Source organism: Kogia breviceps, chromosome 2 (assembly GCF_026419965.1).
Source record: "Kogia breviceps isolate mKogBre1 chromosome 2, mKogBre1 haplotype 1, whole genome shotgun sequence".
NCBI lineage: Eukaryota > Metazoa > Chordata > Mammalia > Artiodactyla > Physeteridae > Kogia > Kogia breviceps.
In genome coordinates, this window is record NC_081311.1 from 88020099 (window position 1) to 88040681 (window position 20583).

Sequence of the window (20583 nt, forward strand, 5' to 3'; positions counted from 1 at the left end):
TGGGGAAGGCTGTGTGGGATGAAGGAGAGAGGGTATAAGTGGGAACTGTGTAGTTTTTGCTCTGTTTTCCTGTGAATCTCAAACTGCTCTAAAACTAGTCTACTAATTTTTAAAAAATGTGTTGCTGGCACTTGAATAACCAGACAGATCAATGGAACAGAGTACATTAATAAGCCAAATGCATAAAAGAATATTTAGCAGTGAAAGCCATCCTTCCTATAGGTAGATATTCAAGAAGTATTTATCTCTGTGTCTATTTACAGACACTCTGCTTGGAGCTGGCAGTACAGTGGTAGGCAAAATTGATGTGGTCCCTGCCTTCTGGGAGTTTACAGTCTGGTTAGGAGACCAACATGAAATAAACAAACATAGAAATAAATATCTAGAAGTGAGCTTATTTTCTTGTGTCTAATCCCTCTGGAAGAAAGGATTGTAATACTGCTTGTAAATTCCAGAGGAGGAAACTTTACTTTGAATCTCATATGTTAGCATCACAGGGTTTGAATAAATGGATAATATAATAAAGGATTTTAAACACATGTTCTTCCTTATTTTTTTCTTTCTGACAGAATTTTGAAAAGAATCTTGCCCCAGAAGAATGTTTTTCCCCCTTGGATCTTTTTTAACAAAATCCAAGAACAGAATGAAGAACTTGGGCTGATTATTGACTTAACATATACTTGCTGCTATTATAAGCCAGAGGTAAAGGGAACCCATAATTGAAAATGACCTTCTTTCTGATACTGTAATACTTCATAATAATTCAGTACTTATCATCTTATGCTAAGGTGAAAACTGGCCTTCTTTCATGGGTTCAAAAAGGGAAGCTAGTGGTTTCCTTAAATACACATTTCTAATTGCTGTTTCAAAATGAGATTAAAGATATGAATTGAACTATAGTATTTGGCAGTAGGCTCTAGATATGCTTAAGAAATTCTATAAGCTTCCATGTTCTATATTTTGAAAATGAAGTAAACTTTTAGTAAGAATAGTAGTAGCCTAAAAGGAAAGAAAGGTATGTCCATTATGTCTTTAGCAGTTATTTTAAGCAGTTGCCCGAGCATGTTTAAGCATCACGGTAAAAGACAGTTGTTCTCTAAGTTTTATGCTTTCTTTTCCTAATACCTTCTGATATATTACAGAACCCCGTATATTCTCTGGTCGCATGTAGTACGTACCAGTGCAAAAGAATTATCCTTCTTCTGATCTGTTCCATGGCCTTGGGAGACAGTAACACCTAATGTTTGTTAACATTTGTATAGCGGTTTGCCATTTAGAAAGTTCTTTCATATCCATTGACTTAGTTAATCTTCACAACAATCCTTTGCTGTTGAAGTGGAAGTAGTACTGATATCTCCTACTGAGTGCTTACTCTGCACTAAGCTCAGAGGATAGACAACTACAATTACTAATTTTACAGATGATGAAACTGACTCTCAGAAAAGGAAGAATTGAAATTTCAACTCAGTTATTCCTCTTTTTTTTATTGTGGTAAAATATACATAAATCATATTTATTTTAACCATTTATAAATATGCAGTTCAGTGGCATTAAATACAGTCACAGTGTTGTGTAACCATCACCACTGTCTATACCCAAAACTTTTTCATCATCCTCCACAAAAACTCTGTAACTGTCAAACAGTAACAACCCCATTTTCCCTCCCACCAGCCCTTAGTAACCTCTATTCTATTTTCTGTCTCTATGAATTTGCCTATTCTAGGTACATCCTGTAAGTGGAATCTACAATATTTGTCCTTCTATGTCTAGCTTATTTCACTAAACATAGTGTTTTCAAGGTTCATCCATGTTATAGCATGTAACAAAATGCCATCCCTTCTTTGGCTTACTAAATCCCATTGTGTGTATATAACATATTTTGTTATTCATCGGTTGATTGACACTTGGGATGTTTCCACCTTGTAGCTATTGTGAATCATGCTGCTATGGTCACTGGTGTACAAATATTTGTTCAAATTCCTGCTTTCAGTTCTTTTAGATGTGCAGTGTAGGTAGTAGCAGAGTTGTTGGATCATATGGTAGCTCTACGTTTAACCTTTGATAAACTGCCAAACTGTTTTCTACAGTGTCGTCTTGTTTTTAAACAATCACCACAAATTTCAAACATATACAAAAGTATACAAAATACTGTGAGTGTTCCTTGTATACCCATGAACTCATCCAGCTGTAATATTTAGCAACTGATGGCTGTCACGTTTTATCTATACCCCCACCTGTTTCACCCTATTCCATATTATCTTGAAGCAGCTCCGAGACAACATGTAATTACACCTATACATTTTTGGTATGTATATTTAAAATATAGGACTTTTATTCCTTAATATCACTTTTTAATATTAAATGCCCAGTGAGTGCTCGAATTTGCAGTTGTCTCCTAAATGTCATAAGAAATTGTTTTTAAGAATTTTGAATTAGATCCAAATAAGGTCCAAACTTTGCAGTTGATTGTTAGGTCTCTGAAGTCTTATTTAATCTATAGGTTCTCCCTCCATGTCTCTCTCACTTTTTTTTTCCTCCTTGAATTTTATTTTTAAAGAAACAAGGTAATTTGTCTCATCTAGATTTTGATGATTACATTCCATGTGTTGTTAACATATTCTTCAATCCTTTTATTTCCTGTAAATTAGTAGTTAATCAGAATGAAGCTTGCATGTTTTGTTTTGGCAAGACAGTTTCATAGGTGATGATGTGTTCTTCCATGGAGACATATAATTGTCTCTTTCTGTGATATTAGCAGTCACAGATGATTCATGCCTACATCCATTAATTCAGTTGAGGCTTCAAAAAATGGTGAATTCTGTTGTTCTTTTTTCACTTATTAGCTGGGTATATTTCTATCAGGAGAAGATTCCCCTCATCAGCTACTTGGTTGCCAAGTTGTAGAGGCATGATTCTCTTCTTTTATTTAACAGTTTTCAAAATAATGAGTTGATTCACAAATATCCTCCAGTGGTGACCAATTTTTAAAAATTTATTTATTCATATCACCGTGGACTCCATTACAGTTATTATTCTACCTGAGGCCCTATCTTTGGCCAGTTGGAGCTTCTCAGTGACTCCTGAGTCCTTTTGATGTGACATCAGTTGTTTCTAGACTTTTTCAGTGGTCAGAGCTGGGAAACATGTATCTTTGTTTTTAATATAAAATATGTCATAGGTTAGGTTCATACTGCTACTTTCCATGTAAATGCAGAACTACAGAATTTTCACTTATCCTTTTCTGTCTTCTATTGAGAGTCTACTTTATCCCACCCCAAGAATACCAGTTCTCAACAATGCCTGAAATTTGCTGTTTCCTAATTCGAATCCAAGTTCTTCTGACTCTATTCTACTATTCTACTTAAATCACAGCCGCTTTATGGCCCTTGAAATGTAAGATAGAATATAAATGTAGGTAGAACTGTTTATATCCTTTGAGTTACATGTGCATTCATTCACATAGATTTGCTTTTCCTTTTGCATGCCTAGTAACTGTCCATTCTGCAGTTTTAATGAAAATCAAGTGATACTTACTGGTTAAAGCAGCTTTGGAAAAAGAGGCTCTTGTCAGAGTGACTGACATACTAAGTTTAATGTACTCTCTTGGTTTATATTCTGCCTTCTCTAATTAATTTTTTATTCTTTCCCTACAAATGAAATAATACTTGCTTTCATGGTTTTGCCTTATAGGAGTTACCAGAAACTATTCCTTATTTAAGAATTTGTACAATTGGTCATCAGGTGCCAGATGGTGACAATATTTTTAAATTCCAATGTGCTGTTAATGGGTTTTTGAAAGAAAATAAAGATAATGGTGAGTTGTTTTTGTTTTTTTTTTCCTTTACCTGAACTTTGGTATGCATATTGAGTGGGGTTGGGGATTTTTAACATGTTTAATAGTTCTGACATTAGGCCTGTTGTGTTTGATAACATTAAAGTGGAAATGTCAGATGGTGCTGATAGAGTGCGGTGTTTTTCCTGTTTATGGTCAGAAACAATTTAGTTCAGTTTGGAAAGTGATTTTTGTGAGAAATATGAACTGAACTAGCTTACTTATCTCTTTTTTAAAGATTTGAATGGAAAATACATAAAAACATAACAATGTTCTTTTGTCCTATTTATTGGTTGAGAGGTGGAAGAAAAGGTTAAGACTCTCAGGTTCTTAGCATACATAAAAGAGAAAACAAGAAGCAAACGTTAGGAGTGAGACAGATCCCTAGAAGCAAAACAAAACAGAGTGGACCAGAAGAGTGGCTTCCACATCATATGTGTTTAAGATATTTTTGCTGCTTTTACACTTTGGGAACAAGTAAGGAAGAACAGTAGCACCTCGTATTCTTATCTTCAGACAGGAAGGACTTAGAAGGCTGGTGTTTTCTTGTTTCCACTTTAAGATCTACTCTGTTGATAGTAGGTCTTAATAGCATCTGAATTTTAAGGATCCAGTTGCCTTTTTCTGACATCCAACTATCAGAAGGAACATGGTATTTGCCATGTTTTATGACTGAGGAAGCTTTTGTCTTTGGAACACCAGTGACCCACATGAGAAAGTGTTCATTTTGTCCTCTTTCTAAATTTAGCCTGAGGAGTGTGCACTTTATTAAATAAATCTAACAGACAGTAAATATTCCGTGTATTTATAAAATGATGCATATATATACATAAAACAGGGAGTAGGGGAGAAGGAATAGAGATGGAGGTGGGAAGATAGGGGATAGGAGGTGAGAGAGAGAGGGAGAGACTGGAATCTCAAGATAAATTTTCACTCTGTAATCTGGTTGCTTAATGCAAGTACTAGCTCTTAAATATCTTAAGCCCTATTCACAGATCTTCCCTGTACTTTAGCTTTAAAACCTGAGAGGCTTGGCCTTGCCTGTGATAACTAGGGTGCCTACAAAGGAGGCAGATTATCTGATTGGTGTAAACTGTAGTGACAGAAATGTTACCTCTTAAGATGTTAGGGGGCAGCTGCCGGCCTACTCACTTCTTCCAGGCTCCGTGGTGTGTGTTCTCTCTGTTCCACGTGGGCTAGAAGATCCTTACAAGTGCATGAGAACACGTTTCTAAACCTTGATTGTTCACATGTTATACCAAGTGTAGTCCACTGCATATGCTGACTCGTGTGTGGGTCTTCTGCATGCAGTGAGCTAACTTCACCATGCTCTCTGCCATTGCAGTCTCAGGACCTTAGTTATGACCCATTGGTGTCTTCCTCTGCTCTAAGCCCCTCCCACAGATGCCCAGCTCACTGATAATGAGGAGGGGACTCTACTATCTACTCCCTAGAATTGGTAGAGACTCAGAAAATAAATTGTTTTAGTAAACACCGAGAGCCTTATAGGTTTGTTGTTAGGGCACGGGGATACAGAGGTGACTAGAAGTCTTTGTTCTATAGCAACTTACAGTTATCTAGGAAGGTAAGCATGTAGTGACTATAAGTGGGTTAATTATAATAAACGAATCAGGTGCAGCAGGAATATAGAGTAGAAATGGAGGAAGGCCTGACTGAGGAGACAGCATTTGAGCTGGGCTTGGGGGAAGAGGATTTTGCCAGAATGAGGAAAGGACAGCCCAGGTATTGGGAACAGGTACAAAAGGCACAGGGCTTGGACTTGTGCTCTGGAGGGGCAGCCTCTGGTGTGACTAGAGGGTAGTGTGAAAGGGCAAATAATTCATACATTCATTTTCAGCAAATATTTGTATAACACCTTCTAAGTTGAAAGCACTGTTCTAGGAAGTAGGAACAGAACAAAGTTCTTGCCCTTATGTACTTTACATTCTAGTGGGGGAGAGAGAGAAATAAATAAGTACATATATGGAGAGTGAAGTGGTGGTAAATGCTTTGGAGAATAACAAAGCAAGATGAAGAGGTGCGGGGATGTGGTAGGTGATCAGAGAAGTCCGCTCTATTAAGATGTCGATTGAGCAGAGCCTTGAAATGAGAAAGAAGGCACTGGATATTGGGGAGAGTGGTGATGGAGTGGGAGGGTGTGTTCTAAAGCAGAAGGATTGGTAGGTGTAAAGTCCCTGAGTCACAACTGTGCTTGGCATCTTTTTTTTTTTGAACATCTTTATTGGAGTATAATTGCTTTACAATGGTGTGTTAGTTTCTGCTTTATAACAAAGTGAAGCAGTTATACATAAACATATGTTCCCATATCTCTTCCCTCTTGCGTCTCCCTTTCCCCCACCCTCCGTATCCCATCCCTCTAGGTGGTCAGAAACCACCAACCTGATCTCCCTGTGCTATGCGGCTGCTTCCCACTAGCTATCTATTTTACATTTGGTAGTGTATATATGTCCATGCCACTCTCTCACTTTGTCACAGCTTACCCTTCCCCCTCCCCATATCCTCAAGTCCATTCTCTAGTAGGTCTGTGTCTTTATTCCCGTCTTACCCCTAAGTTCTTTATGACATTTTTTCCCTTAGATTCCATATATATGTGTTAGCATAAGGTGTTTATTTTTCTCGTTCTGACTTACTTCACTCTATATGACAGACTCTAGGTCCATCCACCTCACTACAAATAACTCAATTTCATTTCTTTTTATGGCTGAGTAATATTCCATTGTATATATACAGTGCCACATCTTCTTTATCCATTCATCTGTTGATGGATACTTAGGTTGCTTCCATGTCCTGGCTATCGTAAATAGAGCTTCAATGAACATTTTGGTACGTGACTCTTTTTGAATTATGGTTTTCTCAGGGTATATGCCCAGTAGTGGGATTGCTGGGTCATATGGTAGTTCTATTTGTAGTTTTTTAAGGAACCTCCCTACTGTTCTCCATAGTGGCTGTATCAATTTACATTCCCACCAGCAGTGCAAGAGTGTTCCCTTTTCTCCACACCCTCTCCAGCATTTATTGTTTCTAGATTTTTTGATGATGGCCATTCTGACTGGTGTGAGATGATATCTCATTGTAGTTTTGATTTGCATTTCTCTAATGATTAATGATGTTGAGCATTCTTTCATGTGTTTGTTGGTAATCTGTATATCTTCTTTGGAGAAATGTCTATTTAGTTCTTCTGCCCATTTCTGGATTGGGTTGTTTGTTTTTTTGTTATTGAGCTGCATGAGTTGCTTATAAATTTTGGAGATTAATCCTTTGTCAGTTGTTTCATTTGCAACTATTTTCTCCCATTCTGAGTGTTGGCTTTTGTTCTTGTTTATGGTTTCCTTTGCTGTGCAAAAGCTTTTAAGTTTCATTAGGTCCCATTTGTTTATTTTTGTTTTTATTTCCATTTCTCTAGGAGGTGGGTCAAAAAGGATCTTGCTGTGATTTATGTCATAGAGTACTCAGCTTATGTTTTCCTCTAAGAGTTTGATAGTGTCTGGCCTTACATTTAGGTCTTTAACCCATTTTGAGTTTATTTTTGTGTATGGTGTTAGGGAGTGTTCTAATTTCATACTTTTACATGTACCTGTCCAGTTTTCCCAGCACCACTTATTGAAGAGGCTGTCTTTTCTCCATTGTATATTCTTGCCTCTTTTATCAAAGATAAGGTGACCATATGTGCGTGGGTTTATCTCTGGGCTTTCTATCCTGTTCCATTGATCTTTATTTCTGTTTATGTGCCAGTGCCATACTGTCTTGATTACTGTAGCTTTGTAGTATAGTCTGAAGTCAGGGAGCCTGATTCCTCCAGCTCCATTTTTCGTTCTCAAGATTGCATAGGCTATTCGGGGTCTTTTGTGTTTCCATACAAATTGTGAAATTTTTTCTTCTACTTCTGTGAAAAATGCCAGTGGTAGTTTGATAGGGATTGCATTGAATCTGTAGATTGCCTTGCGTAGTAGAGTCATTTTCACAGTGTTGATTTTTCCTATCCAAGAACATGGTATATCTCTCCATCTATTTGTATCATCTTTAATTTCTTTCATCAGTGTCTTATAGTTTTCTGCATACAGGTCTTTTGTCTCCTTAGGTAGCTTTATTCCTAGATATTTTCTTTTTGTTGCAATGGGAGTGTTTTGTTAATTTCACTTTCAGATTTTTCTTTATTAGTGTATAGGAATGCCAGAGATTTCTGTGCATTAATTTTGTATTCTGCTACTTTACCAAATTCATTGATTAGCTCTAGTAGTTTTCTGGTAGCATTTTTAGGATTCTCTATGTGTAGTATCATGTCATCTGCAAACAGTGACAGCTTTAGTTCTTCTTTTCCGATTTGGATTCCTTTTATTTCTTTTTCTTCTGTGATTGCTGTGGCTCAAACTTCCAAAACTATGTTGCATAAGAGTGGTGAGAGTGGGCAACCTTGTCTTGTTCCTGATCTTAGTGGAAATGGTTTCAGTTTTTCACCATTGAGGACAATGTTGGCTGTGGTTTTGTCATATATGGCTTTTATTATGTTGAGGAAAGTTCCTTCTATGCCTACTTTCTGCAGAGTTTTTATCATAAATGGGTGTTGAATTTTGTCAAAAGGTTTCTCTGCATCTATTGAGATGATCATATGGTTTTTCTCCTTCAATTTGTTAATCTAATTTATCACGTTGATTGATTTGTATATATTGAAGGATCCTTGCATTCCTGGAATAAACCGCACTTGATCATGGTGTATGATCCTTTTAATGTGCTGTTCTATTCTGTTTGCTAGTATTTTTTTGAGGATTTTTGCATCTTAGTTCATCAGTGATATTGCCCTATTGTTTTCTTTCTTTGTGACATCTTTGTCTGGTTTTGGTATCAGGGTGATTGTGGCCTCTTAGAATGAGTTTGGGAGTGTTCCTCCCTGTGCTATATTTTGGAAGAGTTTGAGAAGGATAGGTGTTAGCTCTTCTCTAAGTATTTGATAGAATTCGCCTGTGGAGCCATCTGGTCCTGGGCTTTTGTTTGCTGGAAGATTTTTAATCAGTTTCAATTTCAGTGCTTGTGATTGGTCTGTTCATATTTTCTATTTCTTCCTGGTTCAGTCTTGGCACGTTGTGCATTTCTGAGAATTTGTCCATTTCTTCCAGGTTGTCCATTTTATTGGCATACAGTTGCTTGTAGTAATCTTTCATGATCCTTTGTATTTCTGCAATGTCCGTTATTACTTCTTGTTCATTTCTAATTCTATTGATTTGAGTCGTCTCCCTTTTTTTTTGATGAGTCTGGCCAGTGGTTTATCAATTTTGTTTAACTTAAAGAACCAGCTTTTAGTTTTATTGATCTTTTATATCATTTCCTTCATTTCTTTTTCATTTATTTCTGATCTGACATTTATGATTTCTTTCCTTCTGCTAACTTTGGGGTTTTTTTGTTCTTCTTTCTCTAATTGCTTTAGGTGCAAAGTTAGGTTGTTTATTTGAGGTGTTTCCTGTTTCTTAAGGTAGGATTGTATTGCTATAAACTTCCCTCTTAGAACTGATTTTGCTGTGTCCCATAGGTTTTGGGTCGTCGTGTCTCCATTGTCATTTGTTTCTAGGTATTTTTTTATTTCCTCTTTGACTTCTTCAGTGATCACTTGGTTATTAAGTACTGTATTGTTTAACCTCTATGTGTTTGTATTTTTTACAGATCTTTTCCTGTAATTGATATCTATTCTCATAGCGTTGTGGTCGGAAAAGATAGTTGATACGATTTCAATTTTCTTAAATTTACCAAGGCTTGATTTGTGACCCAAGATATGATCTATCCTGGAGAATGTTCCATGAGCACTTGAGAAACATCTGTATTCTGTTGTTTTTGGATGGAATGTCGTATAAATATCAATTAAGTCCATCTTGTTTAATGTATCATTTGAAGCTTGTGTTTTATTTATTTTCATTTTGGATGATCTGTCCATTGGTGAATGTGGGTTGTTAAAGTCCCCTACTATGATTGTGTTACTGTCGATTTCTCCTTTTATGGCTGTTAGTATTTGCCTTATGTATTGAGGTGCTCCAATGTTGGGCGCATAAATATTTACAATTGTTATATCTTCTTCTTGGATCGATCCCTTGATCATTATGTAGTTTCCTTCTTTGTCTCTTGTAATAGTCTTTAATTTAAAGGCTATTTTGTCTGATATGAGAATTGCTAGTCCAGCTTTCTTTTGATTTCCATTTGCATGGAATATCTTTTTTCATTCCCTCACTTTCAGTCTGTATGTGTCCCTATGTCTGAAGTGGGTCTCTGGTAGACAGCATATATATGGCTCTTGTTCCTGTATCCATTCAGCCACTCTGTGTCTTTTGGTGGGAGCATTTAATCCATTTACATTTAAGGTAATTATCAATATGTATGTTCCTATTCCCATTTTCTTAATTGTTTTGGGTTTGTTATTGTAGGTCTTTTCCTTTTCTTGTGTTTCTTGCCTAGAGAAGTTCCTTTAGCATTTGTTGTAAAGCTGGTTTGGTGGTGCTGAACTCTCTCAGCTTTTGCTTGTCTGTAAAGGTTTTAATTTCTCCATCAAATCTGAATGAGATCCTTGCTGTGTAGAGTAATCTTTGTTGTAGGTTTTTCTCTTTCATCACTTTAAATATGTCCTGCCACTCCCTTCTGGCTTGCAGAGTTTCTGCTGAAAGATCAGCTGTTAACCTTATGGGGACTCCCTTGTGTGTTATTTGTTGTTTTTCCCTTGCTGCTTTTAATATGTTTTCTTTGTATTTAATTTTTGATAGTTTGATTAATATGTGTCTTGGCGTGTTTCTCCTTGGATTTATCCTGTATGGGACTCTCTGTGCTTCCTGGACTTAACTATTTCCTTTCCCATGTTACGGAAGTTTTCAACTATAATCTCTTCAAATATTTTCTCAGTCCCTTTCTTTTTCTCTTCTTCTTCTGGGACCCCTATAATTCTAATGTCAGTGTGTTTAAAGTTGTCCCAGAGGTCTCTGAGACTGTCCTCAGTTCTTTTCATTGTTTTTTCTTTATTCTGCTCTGCAGTAGTTATTTCCACTATTTTATCTTCCAGGTCACGTATCTGTTCTTCTGCCTCAGTTATTCTGCTATTGATCCCTTGTAGAGTATTTTTAGTTTCATTTATTGTGCTGTTCATCATTGCTTGTTTCCTCTTTAGTTCTTCTAGGTCCTTGTTAAATGTTTCTTGCATTTCCTGTATTCTATTTCTAAGATTTGGGATCATCTTTACTATCATTATTCTGAATTCTTTTTCAGGTAGACTGCCTATTTCCTCTTCATTTGTTAGGTCTGGTGGATTTTTACCTTGCTCCTTCATCTGCTGTGTGTTTTTCTGTCTTCTCATTTTGCTTATCTTACTGTGTTTGGGGTCTCCTTTTTGCAGGCTGCAGGTTTGTAGTTCCCGTTGTTTTTGGTGTCTGTCCCCAGTGGCTAAGGTTGGTTCAGTGGGTTGTGTAGGCTTCCTGATGGGGGGGACTAGTGCCCATGTTCTGGTGGATGAGGCTGGATCTTGTCTTTCTGGTGGGCAGGACCACATCTAGTGGTGTGTTTTGGGGGTGTCTGTGACCTTATTATGATTTTAGGCAGCCTCTCTGCTAACGGATGGGGTTGTGTTCCTGTCTTGCTAGTTGTTTGGCATAGGGTGTCCAGCACTGTAGCTTGCTGGTCGTTGAGTGGTGCTGGGTCTTAGCGTTGAGATGGAGATCTCTGGGAGAGCTTTCACTGTTTGATATTACGTGGAGCTGGGAGGTCTCTGGTGGAACAATATCCTGAACTAAGCTCTTGCACATCAGAGGCACAGGCCTGACACCCGGATGGAGCACCAAGAACCTGTCAGCCCCACGGTTTATTACTGTTCTCTGAAATTGGTCCTCCACATTGTTTCCTTAAAGAGTAAAAGCCTGTGGAAAGTACAGTCCGGGCTCTTCAAGGAACACGCAACTGGGGATACCAAGGAGAAAGCAGAACGCAGATGCTGCAGTTTTCCAAGTACTGTCTGTCCTCCCCACGTGGTAGATTTTTCTAATCTTTATTTTTAACATGGACATTCTTACTTCTGGTCAATGTGCTCTTTCTTTAATAATTAAAGCAGATGTACAATGTGTGTTTGATAGGACTCAAACAGGTTGTTTTAGTTAGCAAAAAATTCCAGTTAACTCATGTGAAAGCCAGAATGACTTACCCATACCTCAATATGTGAAAATTGCTTCCATCAATCCTAATTCACTGACTCTTTCTCCAAGAAATGTCATTGAATCTGATATGTGATCTACTATGATACTATTTCTACTCCTCATTATGTTAATTAACTGAAATCTCTGAACTTTGGCACTTCAGTTCTTTGTTGACATGAATGATTTTTTGCTGCTTTAAAATCAGGCTTGGTAAGACACACAGACACAGAAATGACTGTCATTAAGAAAGTTCTCTTCCTCACTTGTGCCAGCCATGGTTGGTGCGTGGTAAGCAAAAAACACCGTAAAACAAAAAGAGAAGCAAGGGATCTTCAGGGACTGAGCATCAGGTGGGTACTTGACTTACCTCCTCAGAGGATGAAAGACTAGGTCTTGTATTGAAGGTTGGGGCAAGGAAAACTCAGCAGTGGGAAAAGAAAAGCACATTCAGTCTCCTGCTGAGCTGACCTGTTAAAACAGGTACTTGCTGTCCTCTCTGGCCAGGAGGCCAACAGCAGCCAGGGCCCCGAGGCTCCTCCCTGCATACCACTCTCCCAAGTTAGCTAATGTAGCACCAGGTATTTAGTTTCTGAGCTGCATGGGTTTAGAATTAGTTTTGGCAATATTCTTCACATTTAATGTTGGAATTTTTATGTTAAACAATATTTATTCCCAGTTATTTCAAAAGAATTTTACATAAAAAAAACAAAAACAAAGATAGCTCTTAATAAATTATTTGAGGCAATAACCCTGGTTCCTGCCCCTGAGGTCATGCTTTCTGTCATATACTCTTTGCTGGACAAAGCCTTTGCAGATTTAGTGATTACCATCTGTCCTATGTCCTTTCTAGGCATTTAGCTGTGCTCAGTTTCCTCATCCCTCTAGGGGTCATGAGAACAATATTACCTGAGGTCTTGCATGGTGACTTGGACATTAATATGATTATACTGTAGATCAGTTTTTTAGCTACAAAACTCATGGCTCACAGTTTCTTTCCATGAGTGTCTTTAAATATGTTACTCTAATTTCTTCTGACATGAAATATTGCCCTCAGAAATGTGATGAGACCCTATTTTTTTTCCCTTTATACAGTAAGTATATTATTTGCTCTTTTTTCCTAGATGCCCAAGGATTTCTTTACTAGCTCAAGTCCTGCCCTTGGTTCTGAGTCACTGCTCAGTGTGCCCTGTCAACACACAGTTTGAACATATTTCCTTATTTCCAGGGAATTTTTCTGAATTATAACTTTTAATATTTGCTTTGTGTCTTGGCTTTGTTTCCTTTTTCAGGCACTCCAATTATTCATCTTCAGTGCTTATCTTCAAATTTTGACATTTTTTCTCAAATCTTTATAATCTCTTGTTTAATTTCTTTTTTTAGCATTTTCCTCTTTTCACCTTCCATCTCTCATAAGACATTGTCACTTTGCTTTTGCTTTATAATTCATTCATAAATGATTTTTCATTCTTTTCTGAGGTCTGTCCTTTCATTTCTGAGTTGTTCTAATTCTAACTTATGATGTCATTTAATGTCTTGTATCATTTTCTTAAGGCCTTTTTCTTCATTTTTTGAAAAAGCACATTACAATTTATGAAGTACATCAAGAAGAAATGCTTTCATTTTCTTTGTGGTGTTATTCTGAAAGTATGCCCCTTTGCCCCCTGTGGTAGTGTTGCCTGGAATTCAACACCAATATTTTTCTGTAACTAAACTTTATATGAAATTTGTTCTCTCAAATTTGTAGAAAGCAGTGTGATTTAAATAGTTTTTCTCTCCTGTTGTTGTTACGAAATGCTAACAAATATGGCACCTTGCTTCTGGAGTTTTCTCAGCTCTGCTCTTTCACCCTTCTTTCCTGGGGGAGGGGGGGGTCTGTCTGCTTTCTCATTTCCACCACCGCAGCTGCCCTTCTCTATACCAGTTTTGCTCTTCGATATAGCAAGCAGCTTTAGAGCTTATGAGAGAACAACTGCCAACATCTTCCCCAAAGCTATAGCTATTCCCTTTAATTGGTTACATATTTTCAGGTTCAGCTATGAAGTTATTTTCAATTACATACATACTTTAAAATTATTTAATTTCTGAGTTATTTTAACTTAATTTTAATTCATATTTTATTCTTATAACTATTAAATTTTAGTTTCTTATTTATTTTAGTCATGGATTTTTAAAAGATTTTTGTTATTTATATTTGAGTCATTTGATTTTAGAGTTGTTAATTTTAGTTTTATTTAACAAAAAATTATAACAGATTAATTTATTTAGCAAACACAATCTTCTCTGTGCTAGGTTTTTGGAAAATATTCATAAGATTAGGATCCCAGTCCAAAGAAGCTTACAGTTTTAGACAACCTCAAACACATTACAATGTTATAAGTGCTGTTAAAATGTATACAAATGAAATTCTATGGAGATGACTAACTCTTCCTACAGTAGCTAGTGAAGATTTTGTGAAAGTGGTAACACTGTACTCTCCGAAAAAAGAAGAAAGGGATTGACATTTAATACATGTGCAGAGTCCGAAGGTTATCATTTTATTTATTTCAGGTTTATCTATTTGAGGGATTTCAGAGGGATTTGTTATGGCAATTTATTTTTAGTTTTTAAGTGGTTGCTTTTTATTTCTAGTTCTTTAGAGTTCTGGTCATGTAGGTTCAAAATCATGTCTAATTGGACCTACAACTTTATCAGCAAATGGCTATTGCTATTATCAGGCACAGACACCAGACTCTCCATGGGGCCTCGTGTATGTCATGGGGCTCCTAAGTATAGTCTTAAATATTCACCCTGCTACATATAAAAGCACTATTTTGGAAATGACCTCTAACAAGAAATAACTCTTTTAATTTTTTTGACTTTTTTTTTAAACAATTTAAGTGCATGTAAGAAAATATGTCAGCCATATTATACTGTGAATTCGATTACTAAGCATCTTGAAAACATACACCTAAACTAAAATTTATGTGACTCAAAAGACAAAAATGCAGGGCTTCCCTGGTGGCGCAGTGGTTGAGAGTCCGCCTGCCGATGCAGGGGACACGGGTTCCTGCCCCGGTCCAGGAAGATCCCACATGCCACGGAGCGGCTGGGCCCGTGAGCCATGGCCGCTAAGCATGCGTGTCCGGAGCCTGTGCTCTGCAATGGGAGAGGCCACAGCAGTGAGAGGCCCGCGTACCGAGAAAAAAAAAAAAAAAAAAGACAAAAATGTTGGTCTCCTGCAAATGAATGGGCTCATGTGCCAGAGTTTCAGAAATGCACCCCAAGCTCTCTGTGCCTAGGGGACTCTGCCACTCACTGCCTGTGGACTGTCAGTGCTCAAGGGAGCCAGAGTCATGGCTGCATCTGAAGCACCTTCCCATGGCATCTCTCTCCACCAAAGACAAGAGCTACATCAGACGAGGCCCCTTCAAGACCCGAATCCCATGGCCCTGTCCTAGAACCTTCCTATTAGTTCATGGGTGACAGTGTGTCATGTGGTGGATGAGCACGGGGCCTAGGTGACTGTGTTCCATGGAAAACATGAGCATATTCTGCACAGAGCTCCCTGGGAAAACCCTTGGTCTAAGTCACTCAGAGACTGATGTCAATTTACATCATTAAGCTATGGGCCTGTCCTACACTTGCTTTCCAAATCGTAGGCAGAAGGGCCTTGATTGCCCCAAGGGTAGGCAGACCCAGAGACAAGAATATCAAATTCTTGGCTCTTCTGTGGAGAAAGAGAATGTTAGGAGATACAAACAGGATTGGCAGCCAAGGCATCAGGTACTGTCTGTGACGGGTGACAGTCCCACCCAGGCAGAGTCCTGGCACAGACTGCTTTCCTACATGTAGCCCAGTGACCATGGCATCAAGGTCTTTCTCTGGGTGTTAAGGAAGGCAGGGGGTAGGACAGATGGGCAGGCCCAGCTTTGCAGGCATGTGGTACCTTCATTTTTATCTTTGAACCTGTGACTTGTAAGACAGCATGTGCATGAGGACAGAGAGGAAATGCCCCAGGTGGGCATGTGCACCTGGGCAGGCACAGCAGGCCATGGGGAATGTGCAGCCCAGACCTTGGCTTGATCTAATTAGGTTTTTGGGCTCCTGTGCAGGGATAGTTTTTGACGTCAGTGTTTGGGACTTGCCCTGACCCCAGAAGGACTCTTGCAGCTCTTCCTTTCCCTGATTCTCTCTGGTAAACCAGCTAGCCTGCAGTTTAGCTTTTGTCTCTAACGAATCTACCAGTCTCCTCTTAATTGCTTTTTACCACAAGCTCCATTATTTTTTGAGGGAACGCTTCAGTTTGAACTCTCCCACATTCTGTTGCAAATAAAGTCAGCTCCTTTAGGAAGACCTTCAGATATCTTTGTTATATGACCTGCTTCTCCCTGGGCAAAATCTGTGAACTCTAGAGCAGAAGGTAGGGATAGGCACACTTCTCTGTCACCTGCTTTAGGAGCTGGAGGGGGTAGTAGCCTCAGGTCATCTTGGCTTACCAATCCTAGCTTGGACACCTTGTTTTTCAGACAGGGGCGAGGACAGTTGGGGTTCCAGTATTTTCCGTGCACCACACCCAAGGTAGAGCCTTTGTCCATAGGGACAAAACCTTTGTCAATAAAAACTGGACAGAAGAAAGAGCCCCAATCTCTTGGCCACTCTTGCCTCCACAATGAATATCTGGGGAGAGAATGAGAACATGTCAGCACCCTGCCTCTCCCAAGAGGATGTTATAACCCTCAGACTGGGAGCTGGAGGGAGAGGGAGCTTGTTGTCCATGGCCATCTGGAGTTGATTTTTGTCATGTTGAGCTGGAATGGAGTAAGGAAGAAGTAGGTAGCGATTCAAGTTCCAAAGACTTTTGCTGTTCTCACTGTTTTTGTAGGTTTTCTTGAATAAATTCTTGTTCATTTGTTATATGCCCATAGGACCATTTCTGGAGACTTTAAAAAAAAAATTATTTATATTTTGGCTGCATTGGGTCTTTGTTTCTGTGCACGGGCTTTCTCTAGTTGCAGCTAACAGGGGCTACTCTTCATTGCAGTGCACGGACTTCTTATTGTGGTGGCTTCTCTTGTTGTGGAGCACCAGCTCTAGGCGTGCAGGCTTCAGTAGTTGTGGCACATGAGCTCTGTAGTTGTGGCGCACAGGCTTAGTTGCTCCGCAGCATGTGGTTTCTTCCCAGACTGGGGCTCGAACCCGTGTCTCCTGCATTGGCAGGTAGATTCTCAACCACTGCACCACCAGGGAAGTCCCAAGACTTATTTTGGAAAAATAATCTTTACCAGTTTCACCAGGGAGTCAGAAGTGGTACTTCCACCTGGAAGTTTTGAGATCATTTGCTATTCAGTAAAGCTAACAGATACAGGTTAATAAGTGGAGACATTTTTAAATCTTTGGTATTTACAGTCTGAAATCTTTGTTCATTTCTGCTTTATCTTATTTCTTCTGGTTCTTATTTGGGGAGGTTTGTTTCCTTTTGTGGTTGATTTAGGTTTGACCACATGCTGGTCAACTAATTATAGGGATTTCCTTATACCAAGAATGAAGGTACCATCCTCTAGAGTAGTTCGGCATTTGTATGGGTCACAGACCACCTCAGACTACATTCACAGATTGATGTGACCCCTGGCTGGTCAAACTATAAGTGCAAATCTGCCCCTACCCTTGTCTTCCCTTTTCGTCTGGTTGCCAGGCTTGAGGGTGAACAGTTTATCTTATCCTATTAGGCTCTTCGGGGTCCCAGTGTAATGTGAAGTCACAGTGACCAGATATTTGGCCAAACATTATTCTGGACATTTAAGTCAGTGGACTTTGAGGAAAGGAAATTGCCTTCCACGATATCGGTGGACCTCATCCAATCAGCTGAAGGTCTGACTAGAACAAAAGACAAACTGTCCTGGAGCAAGAAGGTATTTTGCCAGCAGACTGCCTTCAAACTTCAACTGCAGCATTGTCTCCTCCTAGGTCTCCAGCCTGACAGCCTTTGGACTTTGTATTAAAATGTACCTGTGGGATTTTAACTTATGGAGGTGACCGGGTGATGACACAGAGGGCAGTGCCATTGAGAGAAGACTTTCATGACTTACACTTCCCAAGAGGAGGGCGCCCTCTACCCCACACAGGGCCACATGATGAAGCATCAGTCTGGTCAGGAGACAGAAGCAGGAGTGAGAGGAAAGCATGGCCCGGAGCCTTTATTGTGGTTTCCGTGGGAGACAGGCAGGAAAACAGTTTGGGATTAGAGAGTGTGAATAATGTTAGCGGGCTCTAGGCTATATGGGTGGTCTCCAGTTTTCTGCAGTGATTTAGGGCAGGGGAAATACTGGCTTGGAGTATGAGAGTTAGATAAAGAAAGCTGTTGTGGTTATGGACATGGGATTGGTTGTTTGCATAGAAAAGGTATGTTCACAGTTGATTATTATTTCTCCCAGGCCAGCAAGGTCTCCCAACATGTCAAACCATCATGAAATACAAAACATTTAAAATATGATTATTTTATTGCCTCAGACTGCTGCATCAGTTCTTCCTGAGTCAGCCCACACTGCAAAGTTTGGATTTTTAGTCTGTATAATGAGCCATTTCCTTAAAACCAGTCTTTCTCTATAGATAGATAGATAGATAAACATGCAGCTGGTTGTCTGGAAAGCCCTGACTAATACATTTTCCTTCCTGTTGCCTTGGCAGATGTCTGCTGAGGCCCAGTTTTGACCTATATATTAGAATACGCTTGTAGCAAAAACAACTTTGGGTGTCAGATATTCTGATTGTAGGCTTTCCTCCAGAATTTGGTCCGGGCAGATCTCCACTCTCTTTCTACCTCTTCATGAAGATTTTTTTTAGCAGAGGTTTCCTAGGCTTGCTATGTCCCTCAACTGCAGGTCTCCCCTTCTCTCAAGGCAGCCTGTCCATGGTTTTCCCACCCAAACTCTTAGAGTCTAGAACTGGCAAAATCTCTGTTGCTGCTGCTTGGGCCAGGCACCTGAACTGGGCCTTCTCTTTTCCTTGTACCCCAACCATACTTTGGTAGTTAGTTCTTTTGTAAATAAATACTTTACAAATTATCCTCCCTTAGTGTGCCAGCTCCGAGGTCCATACTTTGTAATGTCCATACAAGGTAATGGTTACATTTCTCTCTCATCTGTGTTTATCCTATTAGTCACTCAATCTAGTGTGCTGTTTAATTCAACTACTATATTATTCCTATGTAATATTTTGACTTTGTTCTTTTCTGTGGTTTCTTTGTTTTGGGTCTTATTGCTAATAATATTTTACTATATCTATAAGGATATTAATTAGCTTATTAAAATTTTTTGATCTGTCTTTTCCAGCAACTTTATAGATCTGCTCTGCACTCTTCCCTCCATCTTGTTATCTGGGATCTTTCATCGCCACTGACCAGAGGGAATTCTGGGCCACATTTGGGACAGGTCAGTTCAGTCCTGAAAGAGGAATTCAGACAGGGCCTGAAGAGTCTGTGAGGCGAGAACAGAGGTTTCAGAGCACTCTCAAGACGTCCGAGCTGGAATTCCCATTCCACTAGTGACTACTCACAGACCTCACACAGGTTACTTACCCAGGCTAGGCCTTGTGTCCAGATCTGTATAAAGAAACCAAACCTGGATAATGATACTGAGCACTGAAGCTGATTCCAGGTAATAGGGAAGTGGGCTGGGGTTGGAGCCGTGACTTGTCAGGTCTCCAGGGTGTCTGGGAAATGTATTTGTATCCACTGAGTTGGGGGCCCAGGGAGCTTCACGGAGAAGCAGGCAGTCACATCCCTCCATGCTCCACATAGAAACATGCTGTTGACGGACAGAGCAGAAGTCACCATAGGAGAGAAATCCAGCACAGCCAGCACGAGGTCACTGTGCGCTGAAGGAAAGTGATAGTTCCAGGGACCACGGGTGGCCGAGGCTACAGGCCTGAACTGACCAAGCGCTTGCTCGCGTCTCAGGCCCAGCAGCCCTGCTGGGGAGCCCATAACTGAGCCCACTGCCAAGGGAGGGCTTTCTCACTTCCAGACACTACTGAACTGGGAAGGATTCTGGTGACCACGTGCATGTGACTTCACCTGTTCTCACTTGCTGGCGAGGTGACAGGGCTATCTGGGTGACAACAGGTTTGGAAGGAATTTTCACAGAACACCTGATGGCACTTTGGACACAGTGGACCTGCAACGACTCAGGGCTGCTGCCTGACCATCAGGGGTCCAGACTGGGGATTGTGGTTGCAGGACTCTTCTGAGAGATCTGCTGACTAGTTAAGATTCTGTGACCCAGACGTGTGTGCCAGGGGCAGCTCAGGACACGGCCTACAGGCTCAGTGCTGGGCCAGCAAGTCCTAGGCCAGGCCAACCTCAACCACTGCAGGACGTGGCAAGTCCACGAGGACGGGGGGGAGGGTGCCCTGGAGACTGGCAGAAGCCAAGTCTGTGGGTACACGGGGAACTGAGCTGAGCTCTGAAACAGAGCTCTGAGGATGGCTGACCTGAGCCTCCTGGCTAGGGCCCTTTGCTGTCTACTTCAAATCAAGCCTTTCCAGCAGAGCCTCAGTGGCCTGTGGACCTGGAAGAGCCTCCTCCATCCTCAGCTCAGGGCAAAT

The 20583-nt window shown here is 39.8% G+C and overlaps 1 long non-coding RNA gene across 1 annotated transcript in view; it reads left to right on the plus strand.

The window, feature by feature from the left end:
* Window positions 1-20583, plus strand: part of LOC131750211 (uncharacterized) — a 30244-nt gene that overhangs the window by 2134 nt on the left and 7527 nt on the right. Inside the window, exons 3-5 of the long non-coding RNA XR_010839063.1 lie at window positions 570-702; window positions 3691-3814; window positions 19311-19409. This is a non-coding gene — a long non-coding RNA (uncharacterized lncRNA). The remainder of the gene's footprint in view (window positions 1-569; window positions 703-3690; window positions 3815-19310; window positions 19410-20583) is intronic.